The 22286-nt window shown below is 43.5% G+C and overlaps 1 protein-coding gene across 3 annotated transcripts in view; it reads right to left on the bottom strand.

Moving 5' to 3' along the window:
* CELSR1 (cadherin EGF LAG seven-pass G-type receptor 1) overlaps positions 1–22286 on the bottom strand; it is a 217984-nt gene that overhangs the window by 54927 nt on the left and 140771 nt on the right. The window lies entirely within an intron of this gene.

Here is a 22286-nt window from a genome sequence, read left to right on the forward strand (position 1 = left end):
AATGCACTGTACAGATATGCTAATGCTAATCATAATTCCCAGCTATCCTCCAGGGTGAAATACTACTATGTTAAGCAACTATACTTCACAACGTTTCCACTTCTACTATATTTTGAAAGTTGTTTGTCTGTTCGCTGTGCATTTGGACACCTCTTAAAGCTGCAGTTCAAGCTGTCATGTTTTTTATTCATTCCATATGTGCATTAATACAATGTACACACTGACAAGTGATTAGCTAAGTTGCTGATCGCACCGTTCTCCTCTAATCGATCACTGAAGATTCTGCTCAGGGTTCACTAAATGCATCTTGGGTAATCTTCTGCTGCACTGACAGCCAAAGTTCTGTGAGGAAGATCATGTGACCAAGCAGGCACTAGATTCAATTGGTTCACTGCTAGAGAGGGCGGGGCTAAAAAAGGTGATGCTGTTTCAGAAGGGGAAGGGGATGAGACTTTGTATATGGTTGCTATAGGAACAAAAATGCTTGTTATATTAGAATATATTAAAAATGTCTTTAAAAAATTTTTTTTCTTTATTGAAATGCTACAAGTATTTTCTCATAGTACAGAACTGATTTATGGAAAAAAAAACACACATGTAGGATATTGCTTGTACTGCAGCTTTAAGATATCGTGGCCACATTTTGCATGATGGTTTCCGATCAAGGAGCAGGTTTTTGACTATGTTTGGATACAATTGGACGCCATTTTGAATAAAGATGGTGGACTGGTCCTTTTCAAAAGGGCTCTGATTTTGACAAAACTCGACAGGATTGTAAGAAGCTGGACTGAATTTAGAAAATCCATATTTTGCACATTGGTCAACAGCTCCACAGTGGGAACTGGAACAAAATGTGTATGTTTTTGCACCTGATGGAAAAAACAAAAATACTGTTTATTCATCAGCATTACAATAAAAACACATAATTTTTGTTTTCATTAAGAAACACAACAATTTAATTATCTATTTCTAAATCTCAGTATTTTTTCTTTTCTTAGCATTCCTCTGCAAAGCTGTGTACTTTCAGCTAATTACGTAGAAAAAGCAACGTGCTAAACACCAAATAATATCTAGTTTAAGTCAAGTGCTGTATGTGAGCACTAACCACCTAAATCGGCTCACCCCCCTTTTTTTTTGTAACTTCAATATTATTTACTTTTTAACAATATAAAAAGTATATAAAATCAACGTAAATGATACAAAACCATACAACGTTTACATTTATTTACTAAGTAATTAAAGCAAAATGGATACATAAATAGATTGTTCTGCAAATGGCAATGTTGTCATTGTGATAAAACCTAGTGAGCGAATCAGGATGTAAATGTTATGTGTTTTTGCAGGGAAGGGAGGGATGTGATAGGAAAAAATAATAAATAATAAAAAAGAAAACAGGGAGATGGAGATTAGTTATAGTAAGTTAGTCAGGCATAATTGAGTAAAACAAGTCTGAGCTTCATTTGAACAGTGTATGAATGAATTAATCTACTACTGTATATATTTTGGAAAGCTGTTTGTCTGCTGGTTGTGCATTTGGATACCTTCTTAAGGTATCGTAACCACATTTTGCACGGTGGTTCCGGTGATCAAGGAGCAGGTTTGTGTATATGTTTGGATACAATTGGACGCCATTTTGAATCCAGGTGGCGGACTGGACCTTTCAAAAGTGCTCTGATTTTGACCAAATTCACCAGGATTGTAAGTAGCTGGACTGAATTTAGAAAATCCATGTTTTGTTCATTGGTCAACAGCCCCAGAGTGGGAACTGGAAAAAAATGTGTATGTTTTTGCGCCAGGTGGCAAAAGCCAAAAATATAGTTTACCAACAGCATAAGAATTAACATACATTTGAAAAAATCTCATTAAGAAACTAAAACATCTAATTATCCATTTATAAATCTCAGTATTTGTTTGGTTTCTTATGATTCCCGAGTAACGCCGGGTACTCTCAGCTATTAAATGAATATTACGGACAGGCTGCCAAGTCTCATGTACCTGACCTCCCAGCGTATCTCCTGTTCCAGGCCTGCTTGTCTGCTTCAGCATTACATTTAATAACCAGGATATGTTTCCATCACACAACAATATCTTATTCCAAATCCTGCTCATGGTCACAGTTAACTCATTTGTTCCCCCCTAAGCAGCAGCAGCAGCAGCAGCAGCAGCAGCAACCAACCCTAATACCACAACTCTTGCCACCTCTTCCTGATACTTGTTTCTTTTATGCCCCCCTCCCCACCCCCCAACAACAAGGCATTGTATGTACATGTCTGATGTCCAGTTATATCATAGGAATTAGTTACTCTAACAAACATCTCTCTTAAGAGGATTTTCCATTACCAAACAGTATCAGGGGGTTCAGCCGTTTCCATTTCCCTAAAGCAACAACTGTTAGGTTCATCCTTTCATTTGTCTGCATTCCCTGACAATTATTTTTCATTTTCCATTGTGGTGTTTTTCTTTAGGAATGCTGCAGTTAAAGCAGAACCCTCCCCCATCCCAACCCCAGAAGCCTCAACGAGTTTAACTCAAAAAGTGTTAAAAAATCATGATTTTCCTCATCTCTAGTGTCTGAAGTTACCATGGTAGCCTCTCGGCTGCACTGGGCTCTGGAGAGAGCCCAATTTTTTTACCTCCTGAACATTTGATGTTTCAACTGCTCGTATCTCCTGAGCAAAGCATCAGCTTTTACAAACATACAAGGAAAGCAGTGAAAATAAAAAAAAACCTTTACAATGGTCTCTAGAAATGATGTAGTAAGAATTCGATGTAGGCTGCACAAGCCAATGCTTATATAACAGGAGACACCAGCCATACTTAACACTGATTAAAGCAGCAATCCCGCTGAGAAGCTCTGAGAAGCCTATCTGAGTTAAACTCATACAATTTATTTGGGAATTTGGATCCCCAGCGGATCGGCCGGATCCTTTGGTCCACGGATTTCAGTGGATCAATCTGAGAAAAGGGCGATTCGCGTTTTTGTGCGGATTTTGCATTATTATTACCACCAATACACTCTGCAGATTCCGCAAACCCATGCCCGGATTTGTAGAGTCCGATCCACAGATTCAGGAACCCGTTGGCGGATTGTTACGAATCTGCCGGCGGATTGCTGAATCCGCGGATTGGATTCTACAAACCCGGCCACGGCGTGTATCAAATGGCGGGTTTTGAGGAATCAGCGTGGATTAAAAGTGAGAAAAATCCGTTTGCAGATTTTACACCGCAAAACGTATTTTGGGGGTAACATCCGCGAAATTCCGGGAAACAGATTTGGGCGGAATCGCCCATTTCTACCCCTGAGCACGTCCTTCTCTTTTAAAAAAAAAGTTTTAAAAAATTAAATAAATAACAACAATGTTTTTATAGCGCTTACAAAACACGTTTTCCCTCAATCTTAAGCTTCTGTGGTTACCATGGTAACCTTTAGACGGGACTTGGCTCTGGTTAGAGCTCAATTTTAACCTCACAGACACGTAATATTTCAAACACAAATCTCCTGAACAAAGCATCAGATTGAAATCATTAAAACAGCCTTGGAAAGGTAAAGAAGAGATATATTCAAATGTAAAAAAAATAAGCCACAAAGAAATGACCGTCCGCATATTATTTTATCCACACCTGTGATTATATATTTTAGAACAATTATTTGGAATGCTTGAAAATATTTATCCTTATAATATTCCATACAAACAGGTTGATCCTCTAATATTTGTTCTCACTAGTGCTAAGTAATAAAAAATTTAAGAATGTTCCGATGCTTATCTAGGGGCGTCACAGCGCTGGTTCGCCCTCATTGGGCGAACCGCTCACGTGACCTGTCTGTCGCACTGAGAAATCAGTTTAACTGATTTGTTACGCAACGCACTCCCCCTCCTGCTTCCGCGTGGACGCGCCCGCACGCCGCATGGACACGAACACCGCCTTAAGGCAGTCTGTTGGCTCAGCGTGTGGACGCCTCCGCACGGTCTGCAGTACCATGGCCTCAGCCTTACACAGCAGAGACCAACACAACTCCAGCAATGGTTTCAGGAACAATGCTCTCATTTATAACCAGCTTCTCCTGAGAACAGTCACGCTCTGCAGTTCCAGTGCAAACACTACCTGTATTTCAGGTAATACAGAGCAATGCATTTAGGTAATTGCTGTCTTCCCCCAGAGAAGTTGATGTGACATTCTTCTGGAAGGGAAATATTAAACGCGGAAGTACCACTGGTCAACATCCATTGGAGGGAAAACAAAGTAACAGAGCTCTTGATATTATCTTCGAAACTGAATGTAATGTTTGTTTCATCATTTCAGATAAGTTTAAAGTGGCTGTACCTCTTGTTTTCTTTTACTAGGTGGGAAACAAGGGGCCTCTGGAGCTCAACCGTGTTAATTTCAGCTCCGGGGACCCCCTGCTTCCAAAGATCACATCGGGAAGTGATAGGTAGCAGCTCTGGCTGGGCACAGAAAATGTCTGTTTAAAAAGGTGATGTGGGACCTTTAAACATGCAGGAGATACCCACATCGGAAGGTGATGCCAGTATCTCGGGGAAGCAAGGGGTTCTGGAAGCTGAAATCAACGCGGTTCATCTCCGGCGACCCACTGCTTACAACCTACATGGGAAACAATCATCTTTTTTAAAGGAAATGGTGCTGGAACATCCCTGACAAAGACATATGTATGTATGTCTTTATATAGCGCCATTAATGTACATAACGCTTCACAGCAGTAATACACGTGACATTCATATAAATGATAAATAATACAAATAACACATAAAGGGAAGAAGTGCTTCAGACATCAAAGTAAAAATTAGGAAAAGGAGTCCCTGCATCCGAAGAGCTTACAATCTAATTGGTTGGTAGGAAGAATGTACAGATGGCATTCTGGTAAGTGCGTCTGCAAGGGGCCAAGGTTTGTGCATGAGGTGTAAAGTATCAGCCATGGAGCTATTCATATGCATCCTTAAGCAGGTGTGTTTTAAGGTGGGTCTTAAAGATGGATAGAGGGGGTGCTAGTCGGATATATTGAGGGGAAGGGCATTCCAGAGGTTTAGGGCATTCAGTGAGAAAGGTTTAAGGTGGGTGAGGGCTTTAGATACAAAAGGGTAGAGAGAAAGCATTCTTGAGCAGAACGCAAGAGTCGGGATGGTGCATAGCGAGAAATTAGGGCTGAGATGTAAGGAGGAGGAGAAGAGAGTAAAGCTTTAAAAGTGAGGAGAATTGAGTGTATGATACAGTATTTGATAGGAAGCCAGGAGAGGGATTTAAGCAGGGGAGACGCTGAGACAGATTTAGGAAAGATTAGAGTATCTATCCTGGCAGCTGCATTCAGGATAGATTGTAGGGGAGACAGGTGAGAGGCAGGGTGGCTGGACAGCAGGAGGTTACAGTAATCGAGGAATCGGGAGAGAATGAGGATCTGTGTGAGAGTTTTAGCATCAGAGGAAAGGGTGTATATTTGTAATATTGCAGAGGAAAAAACTACAGGTTTTAGCTACCTTTTGAATGTGAGAGTAGAATGTGAGAGAGGAGTCGAGTGTGACCCCTAGGCAGCGTGCTTGTTCTACTGGGTGAATGATCATACTTCCAACAGTAAGGCTGCGTCCCTAGATGGACCAGCCGTGCTGAGGTGTGCGGACGCTCCGCGCTGAGCCCCTGCATCCTCAATGAGGATGCCTTGAGAGGGGGCTCACGTGAGCGTCCGCAGGCGTGCTCAGGCTTTGGAGTTTTCAGCCGAGCGCCAAGCTGTTTTTCAGCGCGCTGTCGGCTGAAAACCTCCAATCAGCCTGAAGCAGCGTCAACGTCACGGCGCCGTGACGTCGGCGCCGTGACATTGACGTCAGTGCGTCGCGGGCGATTGGCCCAGCGACGTCACTGCCCCGCCTCCAACCACCTCCCCCCCCGGCTCCCTTCGCGCACGCTGGCTCGCCTGCAAGTCCGTGCAATCGCACTAACTGAAGCAGGCGAGCCTCAGCGTTAGCGCGCCTCCGCTCTCCCCACATCTCTATGGCCCGGGCCTAATGTGGGCCAGGTTTTGGGCCAGGTTTTGGAGGAAGTATGAAGAGCTCTATTTTTGACATGTTAAGATTAAGTCGGTGGAGGGCCATCCAGGGTGATATAGCAGAGAGACATTCAGAAACTATGGTCTGTACAGCAGGTATAAGGTCAGGGGTTGAAAAGTAAATTTGTGTGTCATCAGCATAGAGGTGATATTTGAATCCAAGAGATGTGATTAGGTCACCTAGATAGAGTATGTAAAGAGAATAGAGAAGTAATTAGGTCACACAGAGAGAGAGAGAGAGAGAGAGAGAGAGAGTGTAAAGAGAAAAGAGAAGAGGTCCCAGGACAGAGCCCTGGGGTACCTACACAGAGAGATCGAAAGACGAGGAGGAGATGTTAGCAAAAGAGACATTGAAAGTATGATGGGAGAGGTAAGAGGTGGTCCAGGATAGAGCTTAGTTATGAATACCAAGAGTATGGAGAATGTGAAGGAGAAGAGGGTGGTCCACGGTGTCAAATGCTGCAGAGAGGTCGACTATTATGAGCAGAGTGTAATAACCTCTGTCTTTGGCAGCATGGAGGTCATTAGTTATTTTAGTGAGGGCTGTTTCAGTCGAGTGAGCAGTGCGGAAGACAGATTGTAGAGGTCTAGGAGAGAATAGATGTTGACAAAATGGAGCATGCGAGAGAATACAAGACATTCAAGGAGTTTAGAGGCAAAAGGCAGGAGGGAGACAGGACGATAGTTTGAAAGACAGGTAGGGTCAAGCTTGCTGTTTTTGAGTAATGGTATAACTGTTGCATGTTTGAAGGAGGAGGCAAAGGTACCAGAGTAGAGGGAGGAGTTAAAAATGTGTGTGAGCGTAAGGGATTATAGTAGGAGCAAGAGGTTTTAGGAGATGGGTGGGAGGGAATGGGGTCAAGAGGACAGGTGGTAGAGGAGAAGAGGAGAAAAGCAACGACATATCCTCCGCTGTGACAGCGTAAAAAGAGTCAAGGAAGGCAGGCGGAGAGTTAGGAAGAGGTGTAGGATGGGAGGAGGAGACAGAGGGGATGTCCTGACGTATGGATTTCACCTTTTCCTTGAAATAGTCGGTAAAGTCCTGAGGTGAGATGGAGGAAGAAGAACAGGCAGAAGAGGGTGGTTTGAGTAGGGAGTCAAAGACAGAGAAAAGTCGGCATGAGAAAGACTAGTGCATGTTGATTAGTGAATAAAAGTAGTTTTGTTTAGTTTAAGAGAGAGCAGAGTTGAAACAGGATAGCATAAATTTGTAGTGAAGGAAGTCTGCAAGAGTGTGAGATTTCCTCCAGAGGCGTTCAGAATGCAGAAACATAGCATGCGCGGGTGGACATTTAGCGAGGGTCTGGGGTTAGAAGGGCGAGAACGGCGGCGAGAAAGCAGGGCATGTAGATCAAGAGAGGAGGATAGGGCAAAGTTGTATTTCCTGACCAGGTTGTCAGGGTCTGAAGCAGAGCTGAGAGAGGAGAGGAGCGTAAAGTGGAATCAAAAGCTGAAAAGAGAGTTCGATGGAGGTGGAGAAGGGGAGAAGTGAAAGAATTAGATTAGGTGATTGTCAGAGAGAGGTAGGGGGGAAATGGAGAAATCAGAGAGAGAAAAGTTTTGAGTTAAAACCAGGTCTAGGTAGTGGCCAACCTTATGGGTGCTGGCTGCAGTCCACTGCTTTAGGCCAAAAGAAGAGATAGAGAGAGAAAGCGGAAACCCAAGGGAGAGAGGGGTCATCAATATGGCAGTTGAAGTCCCCAAGGAGAAGGACAGGGGAGTCTGAGGCGAGAAAGAAAGAGAGCTAGGATTCAAAGTGAGAGAGAAAGACAGAAGGGGGTGAGTAGAGGTAGGTGGGCGATAGATGACTGCCTCGTGGACAGGGAGAGGAGATAAAAGCTGGACAGTGTGAGCCTCAAAGGAGGGAAAAGAAAGAGAGGGAGGAATAGGAAATGTTCGGTAATGGCAGAGAGAGAAGAGGCAGAGCCCCACGCTTCCACCCCTAACATCAGGGCGTGGGGTGTGGGAGAAAGAAAGGCCACCATAAGAGAGGGCAGCTTCCAGAGCATAGTCAGACTGAGTGAGCCGAATCTCAGTTCTAACAAAGAGGAGCAGAGAGTGAGAGAAAAATAAGTTATGTACAGAGAGGAACTTGTTGGAAAAAGAGCGTGCCTTCCCAATAGCACAGCAGAAAGGGAGAGAGGATGGAGGGTGGAAAGGGATGGGTATGAGGATAGAGGGGTTAACACCAGAAGGAGTAGAAGTTGTATGTGAAAGGCGAGGACGAGAGCATGCAGAAATAAGGCAGGGACTAGGATTGGGAGAGATATGCCCAGAAGAAAGGAGGAGAAGCATGGATAGAAAGAGAATGTGTGAGGCTGATTTGTAGGAGTGTGTTTTAGTGCAAGGGGTATAGCTGTGTAGTGTCAGAGGGCGCAGGTAAGAAAGAAGTTCATGTGAACTGAGAAAAGGTGAAGGAAGGAGAGGAAGATATATGAATAGAGTTAGAGACATAATGAGGCTGGTACAACGAAGCACATATTTTGAAAAGGAGTGAGGTCATATGTAGTGACGAAGCGCGTAGGATCAAGCAAGGACTGAACCACAAGCTGATTCATATTCAGACAGTCACTCAGTCGCAGCCACCAGAACGCTGTCCCTGTCCCAACCTGATTGCACTCTGCACTATGAGAACGCACTTCCAGTGTGAAACGCAATAGCAACGAGGACACTAGCACCCACAGGTTGTCCGTCCGACCAGAAGAGTTGTCGCTTACTGTGGATGTAATAGGCTCCTTGAGCTTACCACTACAAAGATTCAGTGCACTTCGGCAAGACAGACTCCATGACGAATGGAGGCAGTGAGAGACGCAACTTTCTCTTACCCGGCAAGTTTTAATCTAATTTTATTTAATGCGAGTGTATTCGTATTATATTTATTTTTCTCTTCTCATATAAAGGATTTGATGTCATGTTTTGCACCCTTATTTTTTATTGTTTTTGAGGTAAATGGTGCTTTAAAGCACCAATTCCCCCTGATTAACCCCCCCCCCCTTTTTTTTAACAGGAGTGAAACCTGGGTGGTCCTACAGAGCTGATCTGGGCTATTTTCTGCTCTGGAGACCCCACAGTCCTCAAGCTATTTACTGGTGAAGTTATTTACCAGTTTTTAAGTGGCCATCCAAAAGGAAGCAGCAGCCGATGATGGCTTTAGACATGTCCGACATTTTGTTTCCCCTGGAGGGAGATTTGAATTTAGTACCTTTACCGGCAAGAATCTCTGGAACCAGAGGTTCCCAAAACTGAAAATAATGCGCTTCAGCTCTGGGGAAACCGGTTCCCATCCTGTAAAAAAAAAATGGGGGGCACATTATTATTATTTTTTTTTTACTGTGGATTGCCGCTTTAACAGTGGCATCTGAGGTCTGCAATTATTTTCTACATCAGTATTTTTGCAGCATACATATTCCATGCTGACCTTACATTGAAGCAAGATGAACCAGGAAAGTCAGGAAGTGATAAGAAAAATGTTTATTTTTATACCTAGGAAAAGGATCTACACCAGGAGTGGCCAACTCCAGTCCTCAAGGGCCACCAACAGGTCAGGTTTCAGGATATCCCTGCTTCAGCACAGCAACTGAGCCACTGATTGAGCCACCTGTGCTGAGCCAGGGATATCCTGAAACCCTGACCTGTTGTGGCCCTTAAGGACTGGAGTTGCCCACCATTTATCTACACCAATCAAAAAATTACAGCAAGAGATTATTTCATTAGCTCCAAAAACACAAGATGACCCAGAACACACATTTATCTTTCAGAGCGTTCAACCTGAAGTTTCCATTTTCATCAATCAGGAGGTACGTGTAATACAAAACGGTGACTTTCTATAAAAAGGACATTTCAGCACAGAGCCCCAAAAAAAGAAAACAGTAACTAATAAAAAACCATGATGCTTCACAAACTCATAAAAAGGTGACAGGTCACCAAAACATCTGTGTGTGACACTGTTGGGCGGTTTCCTGCTTCTCTCGTCATATTCCATATCAAAGCACTTCTCTGTGCATGTCACTGCGGTGACTGACCTGTGCTGGTGCCAGGGTGTATGAACTACAACTACTATTTTGTTTATTGTTTTCACATACCACTACTTTTTTTATTTACAAACTTATGTAGCACATGTTCCCCCCCCCCCCCCCCCTCCCTCCCCTGGGAGATTATGGCAAAGCGACTGCTCGGTGTGGTGCTGGTTACCTGTGTGGTACAGGAGAGATGAGGTTCCCGAGATGGTGTGGGGGGTTAAAGGGCAGACTCTTAGGGAACCCCCGTGTTCGATTCCTCTCGGTGTCAGCACCTCCAGACATAGAGGGCTTCACCATGACTGAAGGGAGTCCTGCTATGACAGTCCTTACTCTCATTTACCTCCCTCCATACAGACTGCAGCAGAGTCAGCGTTAAATTTGAGATGGTCTTTATTGCAGCAGCCACTGCTGATGTTACACTTCAATTGGATAGGGTGGATCCCTGGCTTCTGGATGGTACTGGCCTGGCTGAATTAGATTAGTGCCTGAGCACGTCTCACTCCCGGCCGGGAGGAGACACATAAGCTCCTACCCCACACAGGGGCAGGCTGGAACCAACACCAAACACGAACAAGAACTGAAGGTCTCACCCCTAAGGGGCTGAACTAGATGCTATACTTTAGGCACTTCCTTCCTGTAGCTCGAAGAGGGAGGGCCCAGGACAAGCACCACCACTCCGGTCACTCAGGAAGTCAGCATGAGGAGGGGGAAATACCCATGGGATAGCCTGTCACTGTCTGTGTCTTACTAGATCTTACATGACAGGGTAGGCAGAGAGCTAGCTGGACCAATCTCCGCTACATGCAGCATAAGCATTGCCTAAAAATGGAAATATGTTAATAAACCATGTACACTACTGCTACTGTTTGCAGGCTACTTCGACCACTGGTTAATATTATTTTGGCAGTATTAAATACATACATTTCAGGTATTTCTCGGGTTTCCTTCTATTTTTTGCCAATAATTAAATAACCTTAATCTCTGTTTCCTTCTGTGCTTCAAAGCAGCTGATATTGTTAGTGGTAAATGCTATTGAACCACTAATTAGAGGATCAGACATCTGCTGACAGACACATCCTAGTTACCTCTCTTGCCATGTCAACATGAATTGAAACACTCTTTGGAACATGCGGATCATAGAGAACAAACCAATCATCACATTAGTGCTATGAACTACTTTCGGAAAACAGCTTTTTCCTGAATTACAGCTTAGAATTTCTATTAAAAAACAACTGAACGTGAGGTTAAGGAAGTGCATTTCTTTCATTATTATCTATGAAGAACTCTCATGCACTTATTTAACGACCATTTCTGACGGCTCTGTTAGCCCTTTGAAAGGTGTCGTAACCTACAAGAAATCTGTATTTTTCCGGGACCCTTTTGACCACTCGAATTTGAACTACAATCGCTATAAAAAATGGACTATTTGCATTCAAATGAAATAATGCTATGGATCAGTGATATTTAAACCTTGTAGTAAATTTGCTAAATAAGTTACATAAAATGTAAATAATCACATGAGGTAGGTACTAAATAAAATATGAAGTACTCTAATCTTCACTCAGGATTATGTTACTATATATATATATATATATATATATATATATATATATATATATATATATATATATATATATATATATATATATATATATATATATATATATATATATATATATATATATATATATGTAGTGTTCGACAAACCTATACATTTGAGCGCCCCGGGCGAGTGGATTTAACATCGTGGCGAGCTCCTATTGGCCCAAGTAGCACACGTTTGGTACTAGGTGGCGAGTAGATTTTTTTGTTCGGCGAGTAGATTTTTTGGTGATTTGTCGACCACTGTATATATATATATATATATTCTTTTCTATACACAGTATAATGCACCAACACAATAACCTACAATTATATCACACCCTGAGTGGTTCCCCCAAAGTACTGAGGGTGCCTGGCCACCTATTACTCCAGTGTCCGCACAAGCCATCCCACCCAAGTGTGAGGTAGTGCTACCCCCCTGTGATGTGTTGGTGCACGGTGGTACCTTCCTGGTCATAGGCCTGACCTGGAAATAATGAGAGGAGGATGCTGGATCAGGTCCCACGCAGCGGGGCCTCCAACACAAGTCCACTCACACCTTATCCAGGGTACGGACCTCGGTAAAGCCTCCAGTCAGAGGATTCCTCTTATCTGCTGCCACGTGCAGCTCTTGTCCAAGGCTGTAGGTTGTCGCGTGGACGTCTGTCCACCGGCACCATAGTGTGGCTGTAATACTAAGGGGAAGGGTCCCTAACTGGGGCCTTCCATACAATAGTCAACTATAGCTGGCTCAGGGCCTAACGGAGGCCTAGGGGGCAAGGTCTGGCCTAGTCCAGGAGCTACTGCTCCTTGGACACTACCTTCCTCCTTGGCGCCTCAGTCAGCACTGGTTTGCGGGCGCTCCGCTACCGGAGGATATCCTGCTCCACCAGGCTGCTCGCATCCCATTGGTTGGGTCAGCCCATGTGATCATCCCCCCCTTCAAGGATTCTGGGACACATAGTCCCGTTTCAGTCCATGCGGAGCCATTCCAAGATGGCCACCGCACTGCCGACACTGCACATGCGCGCCCTTCCACAAATTGGCCGTCCCCACCAACTCCCCGATCGTGTGGAGCTCCGCTGACCAGCTGAGCAGTGGAGTAGTTACCCCTCACCCTCTGCTATCAATATATATATATATATATAACGTAAAAAGCAGTGTTAGTCCAATAATATCAATTGTTAGTCAAAATAAAAAAGGTGTCTCCTAATACTGAAGTACTCATTTATTCTGCACTATATATATGTATGTACACACACACACACACATACACACACACGTTACTTGTTGGTCTAATAAAAGGTATACCACCACGTACCCCCTCTTGCTCCTGTGTTACTATATGTGGAATCTAATCATTCACCACTGTTGGCATTTCCTTGCTAAGAAGGCAATGTGGTACTTTGTCAGTTAGCAATGGTTTGCTTTTCCTGAAAAGTGTTTAGACTGAACACACACAGGCTTATTTACTAAGGTTATATTTGAATATTTTGGTATGTCAAAAATGTCAGTGCTAAAAAGTAATACAAAGCTTCATAAAATGTGTGTTGTATGTGTAGCCGAGCCCCCATACCTCCGTGGCGGGTGGGGGAGAGCAGCCAGGTTCTAGGGAGCCACAAGAGCTCCGAGGCAGTCCCAGTTTGTGTGGGCCGCCATCTTGGTGATCACACTTGCGCAATCGAATAGGTGCACATGCGCAGTAGGGGGGTAGAGTTGCGGCGACCATCTTAGGTGGCTCCGCAAGGGACTACATATCCCAGAATCCCCTAGGAGAGAGCAGGGAAAATTATATATATATCTTTGGCTTGAAGAGAGCGCGCGCTCAGTCATGACAGGGACAGCGAGGAAGAAGGTAGTGTCCGCGTGCATGTGGCTCCCGGACTAGGCCAGACTTTCCCCACAGGCCCCAGTTAGGCCCTAGTCCCCTTCCAGCTGGTGTGTGCTGCAGGGAAGGCCCCAGAAAGGTACACTTCCCCTTAGCTCACAACAATAGTTTTGTGGCGCTGACCGGACAGCCATGCGGTGCTCTATGGCCTGCGGTCAGACCATGGGCAACCTTATAGACATTAAGGGAGACACTCCTGCTGGAGCTCCCTCAAGAGATTGACACCACTGGTAAGGAGAGAGGGGATTTGGCAGACCCTGCATCGTGGGATCACATTGCGGCCCTGCTGAATCAGGATCTCCAGTATACCCTGGTCTGGCCTGAGACCAGGAAGGTACCACCGTGCACCAACGATCTCACACAGGGGTAGCACTACTCCACACACTTTGGGTGGGCATTGTTCGGTGGACACCGGGGTGGCTAGGTGCCCAGGGCACACTCAGTACTTTGGGGGAACCCCACCGGGGTGGTGAACATTGTGTTGGGATTATTGTGTTGGGGGACGTGTGTTGTGGGTTTGTTATGTGTGTCAGTAAACCGTTATATTATACCTGTGTGTGTGTTACTCATCTCTGCAATTGGTTCCTGTGAGGGGTTATCCCGCTGCGCTGGGATCCCTCATCAGGTGGAGGCACTGAACCGAGAAGGGCGAGAGCTCACCCCAGGCTCCCAGCGGCGGAGGCTTAGTTCCTATAGTCATAGGGAATGGGGGCTACATATATGAAGACTACATGTGATTTAGGATCCTCTGGGATCCCTAAGGAAGCCAAAAAAACAGGACTAGCGAAACATGTTGGATTGTTCTAAATCAGATGAGACTTTTTCACACCGAGGACTGGCAGCTAAAGATCTTTTGCACCGGAGATGAAATATAGATCTTGGGGAATTGGCAAGTTCAGGGCAATGTCGGGGCAGCGAGCAGCGATACAGTGAGAGATCATGCAGGGGAGTGTCAGCGGAGATCCGGAATCAGCTGTCCCCGCTGGAAGGTGCGGCCGCAGACCGCCGGAGCTTCAGACTGTAGTGCTTGCGCCAGTACCGAGGAGCGAGATTATTCACATTTGTGCTACACTATTTAGTATTAGTGCTTTTTGAGTAGCGCTATAAGTTATTATCACATTTTTAGTTTAACATATTTGACATGATGTATTTAATGTCTTTTTATGGGACATTACAACCGTTGTTAAAGAAAAGTAAAAGTCGTACCTTCAATAGCGAAATTGTGGTTAAAAAAAGTGTCAACCTCCAGGACCACAAATGTACTTTAAAGACCTTTGTGGGCCTGAACTCTTGCACGGTTTTTAATCACAAGCTTGCTATTAAAAGGATCACTTCTACCTTACTTCCCTTTGTCTGTTCCACGGCGTAACACAGTACCATCCTCTATTCCAGGGGTGCTCAACTACAGTCCTCAAGTCCCCCCCACCCCCCTAACAAGTCAGGCTTTCCAGATATCCCAGCTTCAGCACAGGTGGCTCAATCAATCCCTGCTTCAGCACAGGTGGCACAATTAGTCCCTGCTTCAGCACAGGTGACTCAGTCAGTCCCTGCTTCAGCACATGTGGCTCAATCAGAGACTCAGTCGAAGACTGAGCCTCTGATTGAGCCACCTGTGCTGATTGAGTCACCTGTGCTGAAGCAGGGACTGATTGAGCCACCTGTGCTGAAGCTGGGATATCCTGAAAACCTGACCTGTTGGGGGGAGGGGGAGTTGGGCTTGAGGCCTGGAGTTGAGCCCCTCCGCCCCCCACCCCCTGCTCTATTCACAACCATTTTTGGAAGCATGGACCTACAAATATTGCTATCTTCATAGTTCAAAAACAGTGCATCTCATTAGGTGGCCAGCCAGCCTTGGAGAACCATTTCATTGACCTGCTGGCCTGGGCCCAATAATCCAGCGGATGAAAAAAGAGGGAAAACTAATTTCCCAGGCCGCCCTTTACTGCTTCACTGCTCAGAAAGGCTCATTAACTATTATCTACAGATGCAGCACGGCCAGCAGAAATATACTAAAGAGAAGAGTAGCAAGCGACAGTAAGCTAATACAGTACCAGTCAGTAACATACACCTATGCATCATGCTGTATGTTAAGTGTCAGGAGAAGCGCAAAAATAATTAGAATTACGTCGAAATAGCCGTGTTAGTCTAGTTGCGATAATGCACAGGACATGAGTACTTCAGGATTAGGTGATACCTTTTTTATTCAGACTAACATGATAATCTAAGACAAGCTTTCCTGAGGAAGAGAGAGAGCTCTCGGAAACTTGTCTTATAATATCTATTCTTAGTCCAAATCAAACAGGTATCGTCTAATACTGAAGTACTACATTAATTTACTAATAGTGAAAAGAACACCAAGCAACAAAGTAAAACACATGCATTTTATTTTTAAGTATTCATGGAATTGCTAAATGAATTATCAAGGGAAAGTAAAATGAAGAAATTATGCACTTTTTAAACCATTTAACAGTTTTGTAAAAAAAAAAAAACTTGGAATCTAAATTGAAGATTTGCTATTTTTGTAGTTACGTATTTAAATCAGCCTTTTTTTTCTAAAACGACATTCTGATTATTCTATAAACAGTGCATCGCCATTATGGAATAAAATATTGATGCTACAGAACACAGTATCCATATGATTTCAGTTTTATGCACAAATTGGAGTAAAAATAATAAAAAATCTCATCGTTGCCGCCTTTATTTCAATATTTTTTCTCCTGTCCAACTCCTCCTTGCAGGTTTGTTTTCCCCTATAGAAGATTCCCTGTTTGATTTGTCAGTATAGTGCAGGGGTGCTCAACTCCAGACCTCAAGGGTGTCCCTCCCCGCCACCACCAGATCAGGGTTTCAAGATATCTTCAGGACTGGCGTTGAGCACCCCTGCCTGAAAATAACAAGTAACAGTACTGTGGGATATTGGATTTTCCTTCTGAGCCATGATATTTCCCATAAAGAACCGAGTCAGTTTTAAGATCCCAATTCCAATACCTGTACAGAAAAGTCTTTCTGCAGAAATCTAGGAACTTATTATACAGCCACGAAGTGGATTTTTTTCCCTTCCTGGTTACCAAAGTTCTCATGATTCCGCACCTTGCACAAAAATCTCACAATTACATGGAAACATTTTCTTACAATAGAAAAAGCTCCAAACTGTTTTCTCCGAAATGCCTTGCAGGCTCCTCTCGGATGTTAGTGGTTGAGTCACCTAATAAGAGAGCTATTATAAAATCATACTTGTGATATTAAGCAAGGACAGTGATTGCTGCTACTGGGTCCAGACAGTCAGTCACCCTCTTATTGCAACGTACAGAGTGCGGATTTTCTCAGGACGTATGCAGATGTCATGGAAATGGTTTGTCCTAATTTTTCTCAAACGAAAGCCCTGCCGTAAAACAATATTTTTCGACTAATTGCATTGACGGCCTCATATTATGATGGAGACTTCTTCTGCCATTATAAGCCCCCCTTCTTTTGTATACTTTTATATTATGGTGGCTTTTGAGCGGACTATAATATCTAGTCACATTAAAATGCACATATTCCAGGCTCAGTAACTCAGGAATGCAAGTTGGTATATATATATATATATATATATATATATATATATATATATATATATATATATATATATATATATATATACACATACATATATATATATATATACACAGTGGTCGACAAATCACCAAAAAATTTACTCACCACACAAAAAAATCTACTCGCCACCTAGTACCAAACGTGTGCTGCTTGGGCCAATAGGAGCTCGCCACGATGTTAAATCCACTCAACCCGGGGCGAGCAAATGTATAGGTTTGTCGAACACTGTATATATATATACACATACAAGATCACGAGAGTTGAGCCAGTGGTTATCCTTAAAGTACCTACATGTGTAGGTGTGTGTACCTTAACCCCTTGGTTTGAGTGCCGGAGGGGTCATGGTGTCCGGCACAGTGCGATCATGTGACCGCTTTCAATAACAGTCACGTGACAGCGGTGGTGGCGATTTTCTGGAAACCGTAAGAAGGATTTGCCTGCTGGGCAGATCGCGGCCTGTGCTCCATTGGAACTCGAGGCGTGATCAACGCAGAAAAAAAACATAACCTTTGAGGATGATGTAGTGACTACATCATGGAGCCCCCGGGGGTCCCACACAACATGGCGTAGTGACTATATATTGGGGCACTCACAGGGTTAAAGTAGCAATCACCCCTTAAGCCGATATTCTTTGTGTGTGTTAAAAATCCTGATTCTCTTCGCCTCCAGCGTCTATTATTTTAGTTTTTTTTCCTCAATCTCTAGCTTCTAACACGTCACATTTTAAAAATGGATTTCTCCTGAACGGAGCGCCAGATGGAGAAAATAAACCAGGGCTGGAAAGGGCAAGAAAAGATCTCTTAAAGATGAGTTTGTTTCAATGTACCACTATATACTTGTGCCACTTTGGAAACCTGAGATACTAAGCCATAGAAAATAGTCTCTGTGATCACTTAAAATGAAGGCAGAGATTATACATAGTGAGTTTAGAATCACAGCAAAATAAATAAATAGGGGCTCTGTTACAAGAGTCTGAATGATACGGGATAATGATAGGATTCCTGAAATCACATGCATGAGATACTCTCTTCACACACAGGTAACTTACTGTGACCGTGTTAGCTGATTATAACATCTTTAGTGATCTATCTGTTAGTTTCCCATTACCATGGTAGTGATGCTACACTTACACCCTTTCACAAGGACTGGCTGCGAGTTTAGTTCGCTACTGACACAGCGTCAGACATCTTTGCAAGTGTGTAATGAACGTAATGAATGGTTGACAAACACATCACCCAATTCCATTACAAAGGGGAAAAGGTTGGCGAAACATTTCATGACTCCATACACAAACCTCCTTTAAATCTGCAGTCTCTATTATTTGAGCTAACCTGCACTATTATAGGGAGTCTTGGTTACATCTGTGGTGGATTCATTGGTAAACCAAGTATTTTTGAATGATTTAGTGTAGGAGAGGGCGGAATATATCGAAATGAGAAAGTGTAACCCGTGTTTCACGGTAAAGTATCATTAATGGAATGCGGTAGGTATGACCTTCACCCTTTGCTGCCAAAGCGGCCAGCAACTTAATGATCTGCAATGTGACACTAGTCTAGCAAAAGAGTGCTACTGTACATTAAACCCCACTACGCAGCAGCCAGCTGCAAAGAAATGACCTGTCCCCAACGGGAGAAGAGAAATTAATTGAAATCATGTTGCATAAGCAGAGTCAAGAAGAAATAGTCCTGCTCACCACCCCTCTTCAGGTACAAGAGTGAAAGGTGATACTGTACTTGGTTAACAGGTCGATCCCATATTGCAACCACAGGTATGCTACCTTCCTGGAGGCATGAACTTCGAATGATTGAAGAGCCAGGTGGTAATAAGATGCACCTAACCAGCCTTCTCCCATACAAAGCTCAGTGTCCATGCAGCAAGATATTCTACCCAGGCCAATTAGTCAAAGCTGAGATGTGTAGAGTGGCTTATCAGAGAGGTATTTAATATGATTGATGTTCATGTCAATAAAAAGAAAAGTAACACGCATGCGTTTTTGATCACGTTTCCTATCATTTTAGGTTTCTGTCTATTTTTAAACGAAGAGGTTGATCGCTGACACCACTGCAAGGGTAACTTCTGGTAATAGGGACATAGATATTTAAATGTTTTTATAGGGTATCATTTAGAGTCATATGTTTTCTACAGGTCAGTCATGGACAGCAAATGTTGCTGAAAAGCACAGGTGTTTGGAACGGTCGTGCCTTCAAAAAAGAAACAGGTGGCAGATTGCATGAAGATCATTGACTTGAGGTCTAACGTGGCAGGAACTTTAACTAATACATCATGAAAATGTGTTAACTACAATATATATGCCACTAGCACACAAAGATACATTAAGTAGAACATGAACTTGGATGTGTGCAGCTAACACATTAAGATACATTCATTGGGATTCCTCAAGTGCCGATGTAGGGTCCCGCATCCCCATCCTGCATTAACTGCTATTGACTAGACTGGCAGTAACCGCCGGATCAGGGTGTAATAACCCCTATTAGCATTTATTGAATCTCCCAAATGGACAAGAATACATGATGGCAACATGTAAAAACAAGAAACAAAAGGGTGAAATCAACATCTGAAGACACAATACGTAAAATATGTAATTAAAATGTAATTACAGTGTGTGCAACTAGCACGTGAAGACAAACTAGCTGGAATATGAGCAGCCAACACATGAATATGTATTAACTGAATACATGAATCCATGAAGGGGAAGGTTCACCAAGCGCCATGGCGGGGTATCGCACCCAGACGGTGCCACAACATCATCTCTACTCTACGGTAGTGAACCCCACTCGCCTACGCTTAGAGTTGCCAGATGGCCTCTCCAAAAATACTGGACACAATAGTACCTCTCTCCACTCCATGCTCTCTCCTCCTCTCCTTGGCTCCTCCCCCAGGCTCCTGACACCTTCTCCTTATTAGATGCTGCCGGGTAATGCAGCCAATCAGGATGGAGGAAGCTGCCCGGACCCCTAGCAGCACCCTGCTCTCTTCCTGCACGAGAAAATCCCGCAGCCCCCCAAGCCGGTCAGGTCCCTATGTCCAGAGAGGTAATACCGGACACATACATGTACAGTTTTACCTCTCATTTTTTACTGGAAATTGTCCAAATACAGGAATGTCTGGTTCAATACTGGACACCTGGCAACCAGACTTTAACAAATTATTATGGATAGCTGCTTTAGGCTGCGCTAATAGTGCTGTCGCCGGCGACAGCGACGCGACGTAACGCTGCAGTTGCTGGAAAAATAAAATTGACTTGACTTCCAGCGATCGCGACCAAGCCGTCACCCCGTCACGTCGCTTGTACTATAAGTGCACGCGGCAGCAATACATTTGTTTTGCCGCGATGTCGCGTCGCCGGCACTATACGTGCAGCCTTAGTCCCTATATGGTGCCACCCTTCCTGGCAGCCCTGGGGTTAGTGTTATGTATTGCCATACACAGGTAGTACCTTCTCATTATCCTTCTAAAAATTCCTACTGTACTACCAGTGCTCAAAGTGTGATGGTACCAGGGCATGCAGAGAACCACTACTTTTTATGCACAAATGTTAGGCTGCTCTTATGGTGCCGGCGACGCGATGTCGAGTCAAAACAAATGCACTGTCGGCAATTATAGTGCACGCGACGGCGCGACCAAGCGACAGCGCTACCAAAAATCTGGTAGTCAATGTTATTTGATTTTTTCAGCTACAGTCTCCCCATGTGGCCAATCAGAGAGCTTCTCCACCCCTCTGCCTTCCCCCTTTCTGACGTCACTGGCCTTGTAGCCAGCGACGTCGCCTAAACTTACATTACAACTATCACGATGGCGACGTCATCGGTCGCGTCACCGGCAGTTTAAGCGCGGCCTTACAGAAACACAGTAAGTCCACTTTTTTTTTTTTTTACTTTACCTTTTTCATTTTTTCCAATAGGCATATCAGAGAACAAAAGGGGCATATATATATATATATATACATATATATATATATATATATATATATATATATATATATATATATATATATATATATACACACGTAGAAAAACAAATATATTTATCTCACCCCACCCCTCCTACACAGGTTCACGTTTCAGAAACTAGTTTGTAAATCTAAACGGGTTAATAATCCCCCACTACATTGCCCCTTTGTAATACGGATTTTGCCACTTGATTTTCTTCGAGTATAAAACAAATTGCATCTTTCAATAGACCTGCTTGTAAAAAAACTGCTTTATTGAGGGCAGGAAAGCTCTGTTCAATTTCAAAGTACTTTACAGAACTGCAACATTAAACAGCCAATGGCACAGAGTTCCTCTCAGATCTCTACATGGATAGGCCTCAGACAATGATGGCGTGTAGATCTGGAGAGAGTTTGATTTTACCAACTGTCTGTAAATAAAGATTTGAGAAAGTTATACACTTCCTATGTCCCCCAAATAAAATGCTTACATAGTTCAGAGACGCAGTCCTAAAAACATGGCCCTAATGCTGAATAAATGTGCATCTGTTTTTCTCAGACACATTAACACTAGTTTTTAAGTCAACCCCATTGTTCTATACTGTAATTGCCCCGCGCTGCAGATCGTTAATTGCAATAATATAGTAGCAGTAACGTCTGTGTCTTCACCGCCTGTCTCAATGCTTTATCCCCAGATTGGAGACATGACAAACCAAAAAACACAATGGGATTCAAACTTACACCCGTTGCGTGAAAACTTCGCATTAAATAACAAGCAGCACGCATGCACACTTTCCAGTTTTTACTTGTTGGTAGTTAATTACGGATTCCACATTTATAGCTTGCAAAATTACTGATTTTTTTTTTTTTTGCCCCACAGTGAAATGTTAGCAGAAAGCTGACATCCCCAAATGACAGTCTCACTCCTTATAATCCCGTCAGTGCCGGAGGGAACTGTAGCGTCTAGCTCTGCGGGATTAACCCTTCACATTCAGTGGCGTAAATGTGTTTTGATTGTTTTTCAAAAACGTACAATTGCTATATAACTGCCCTGAAAGACGCACGGGAACTCCTTGAAATGGATTGGAGAACTTGAAGCACTTAGATTCTAAGACTATTTATTTTTTCACCAAAGAAAACAACTCAAATGGATTATTTTTTTTATTGAAAAATAATCCAACATTCAATTCATAATTATCT

The sequence above is a fragment of the Ascaphus truei genome, chromosome 5, assembly GCF_040206685.1.
Source record: "Ascaphus truei isolate aAscTru1 chromosome 5, aAscTru1.hap1, whole genome shotgun sequence".
NCBI classification, from domain to species: Eukaryota; Metazoa; Chordata; class Amphibia; order Anura; family Ascaphidae; genus Ascaphus; species Ascaphus truei.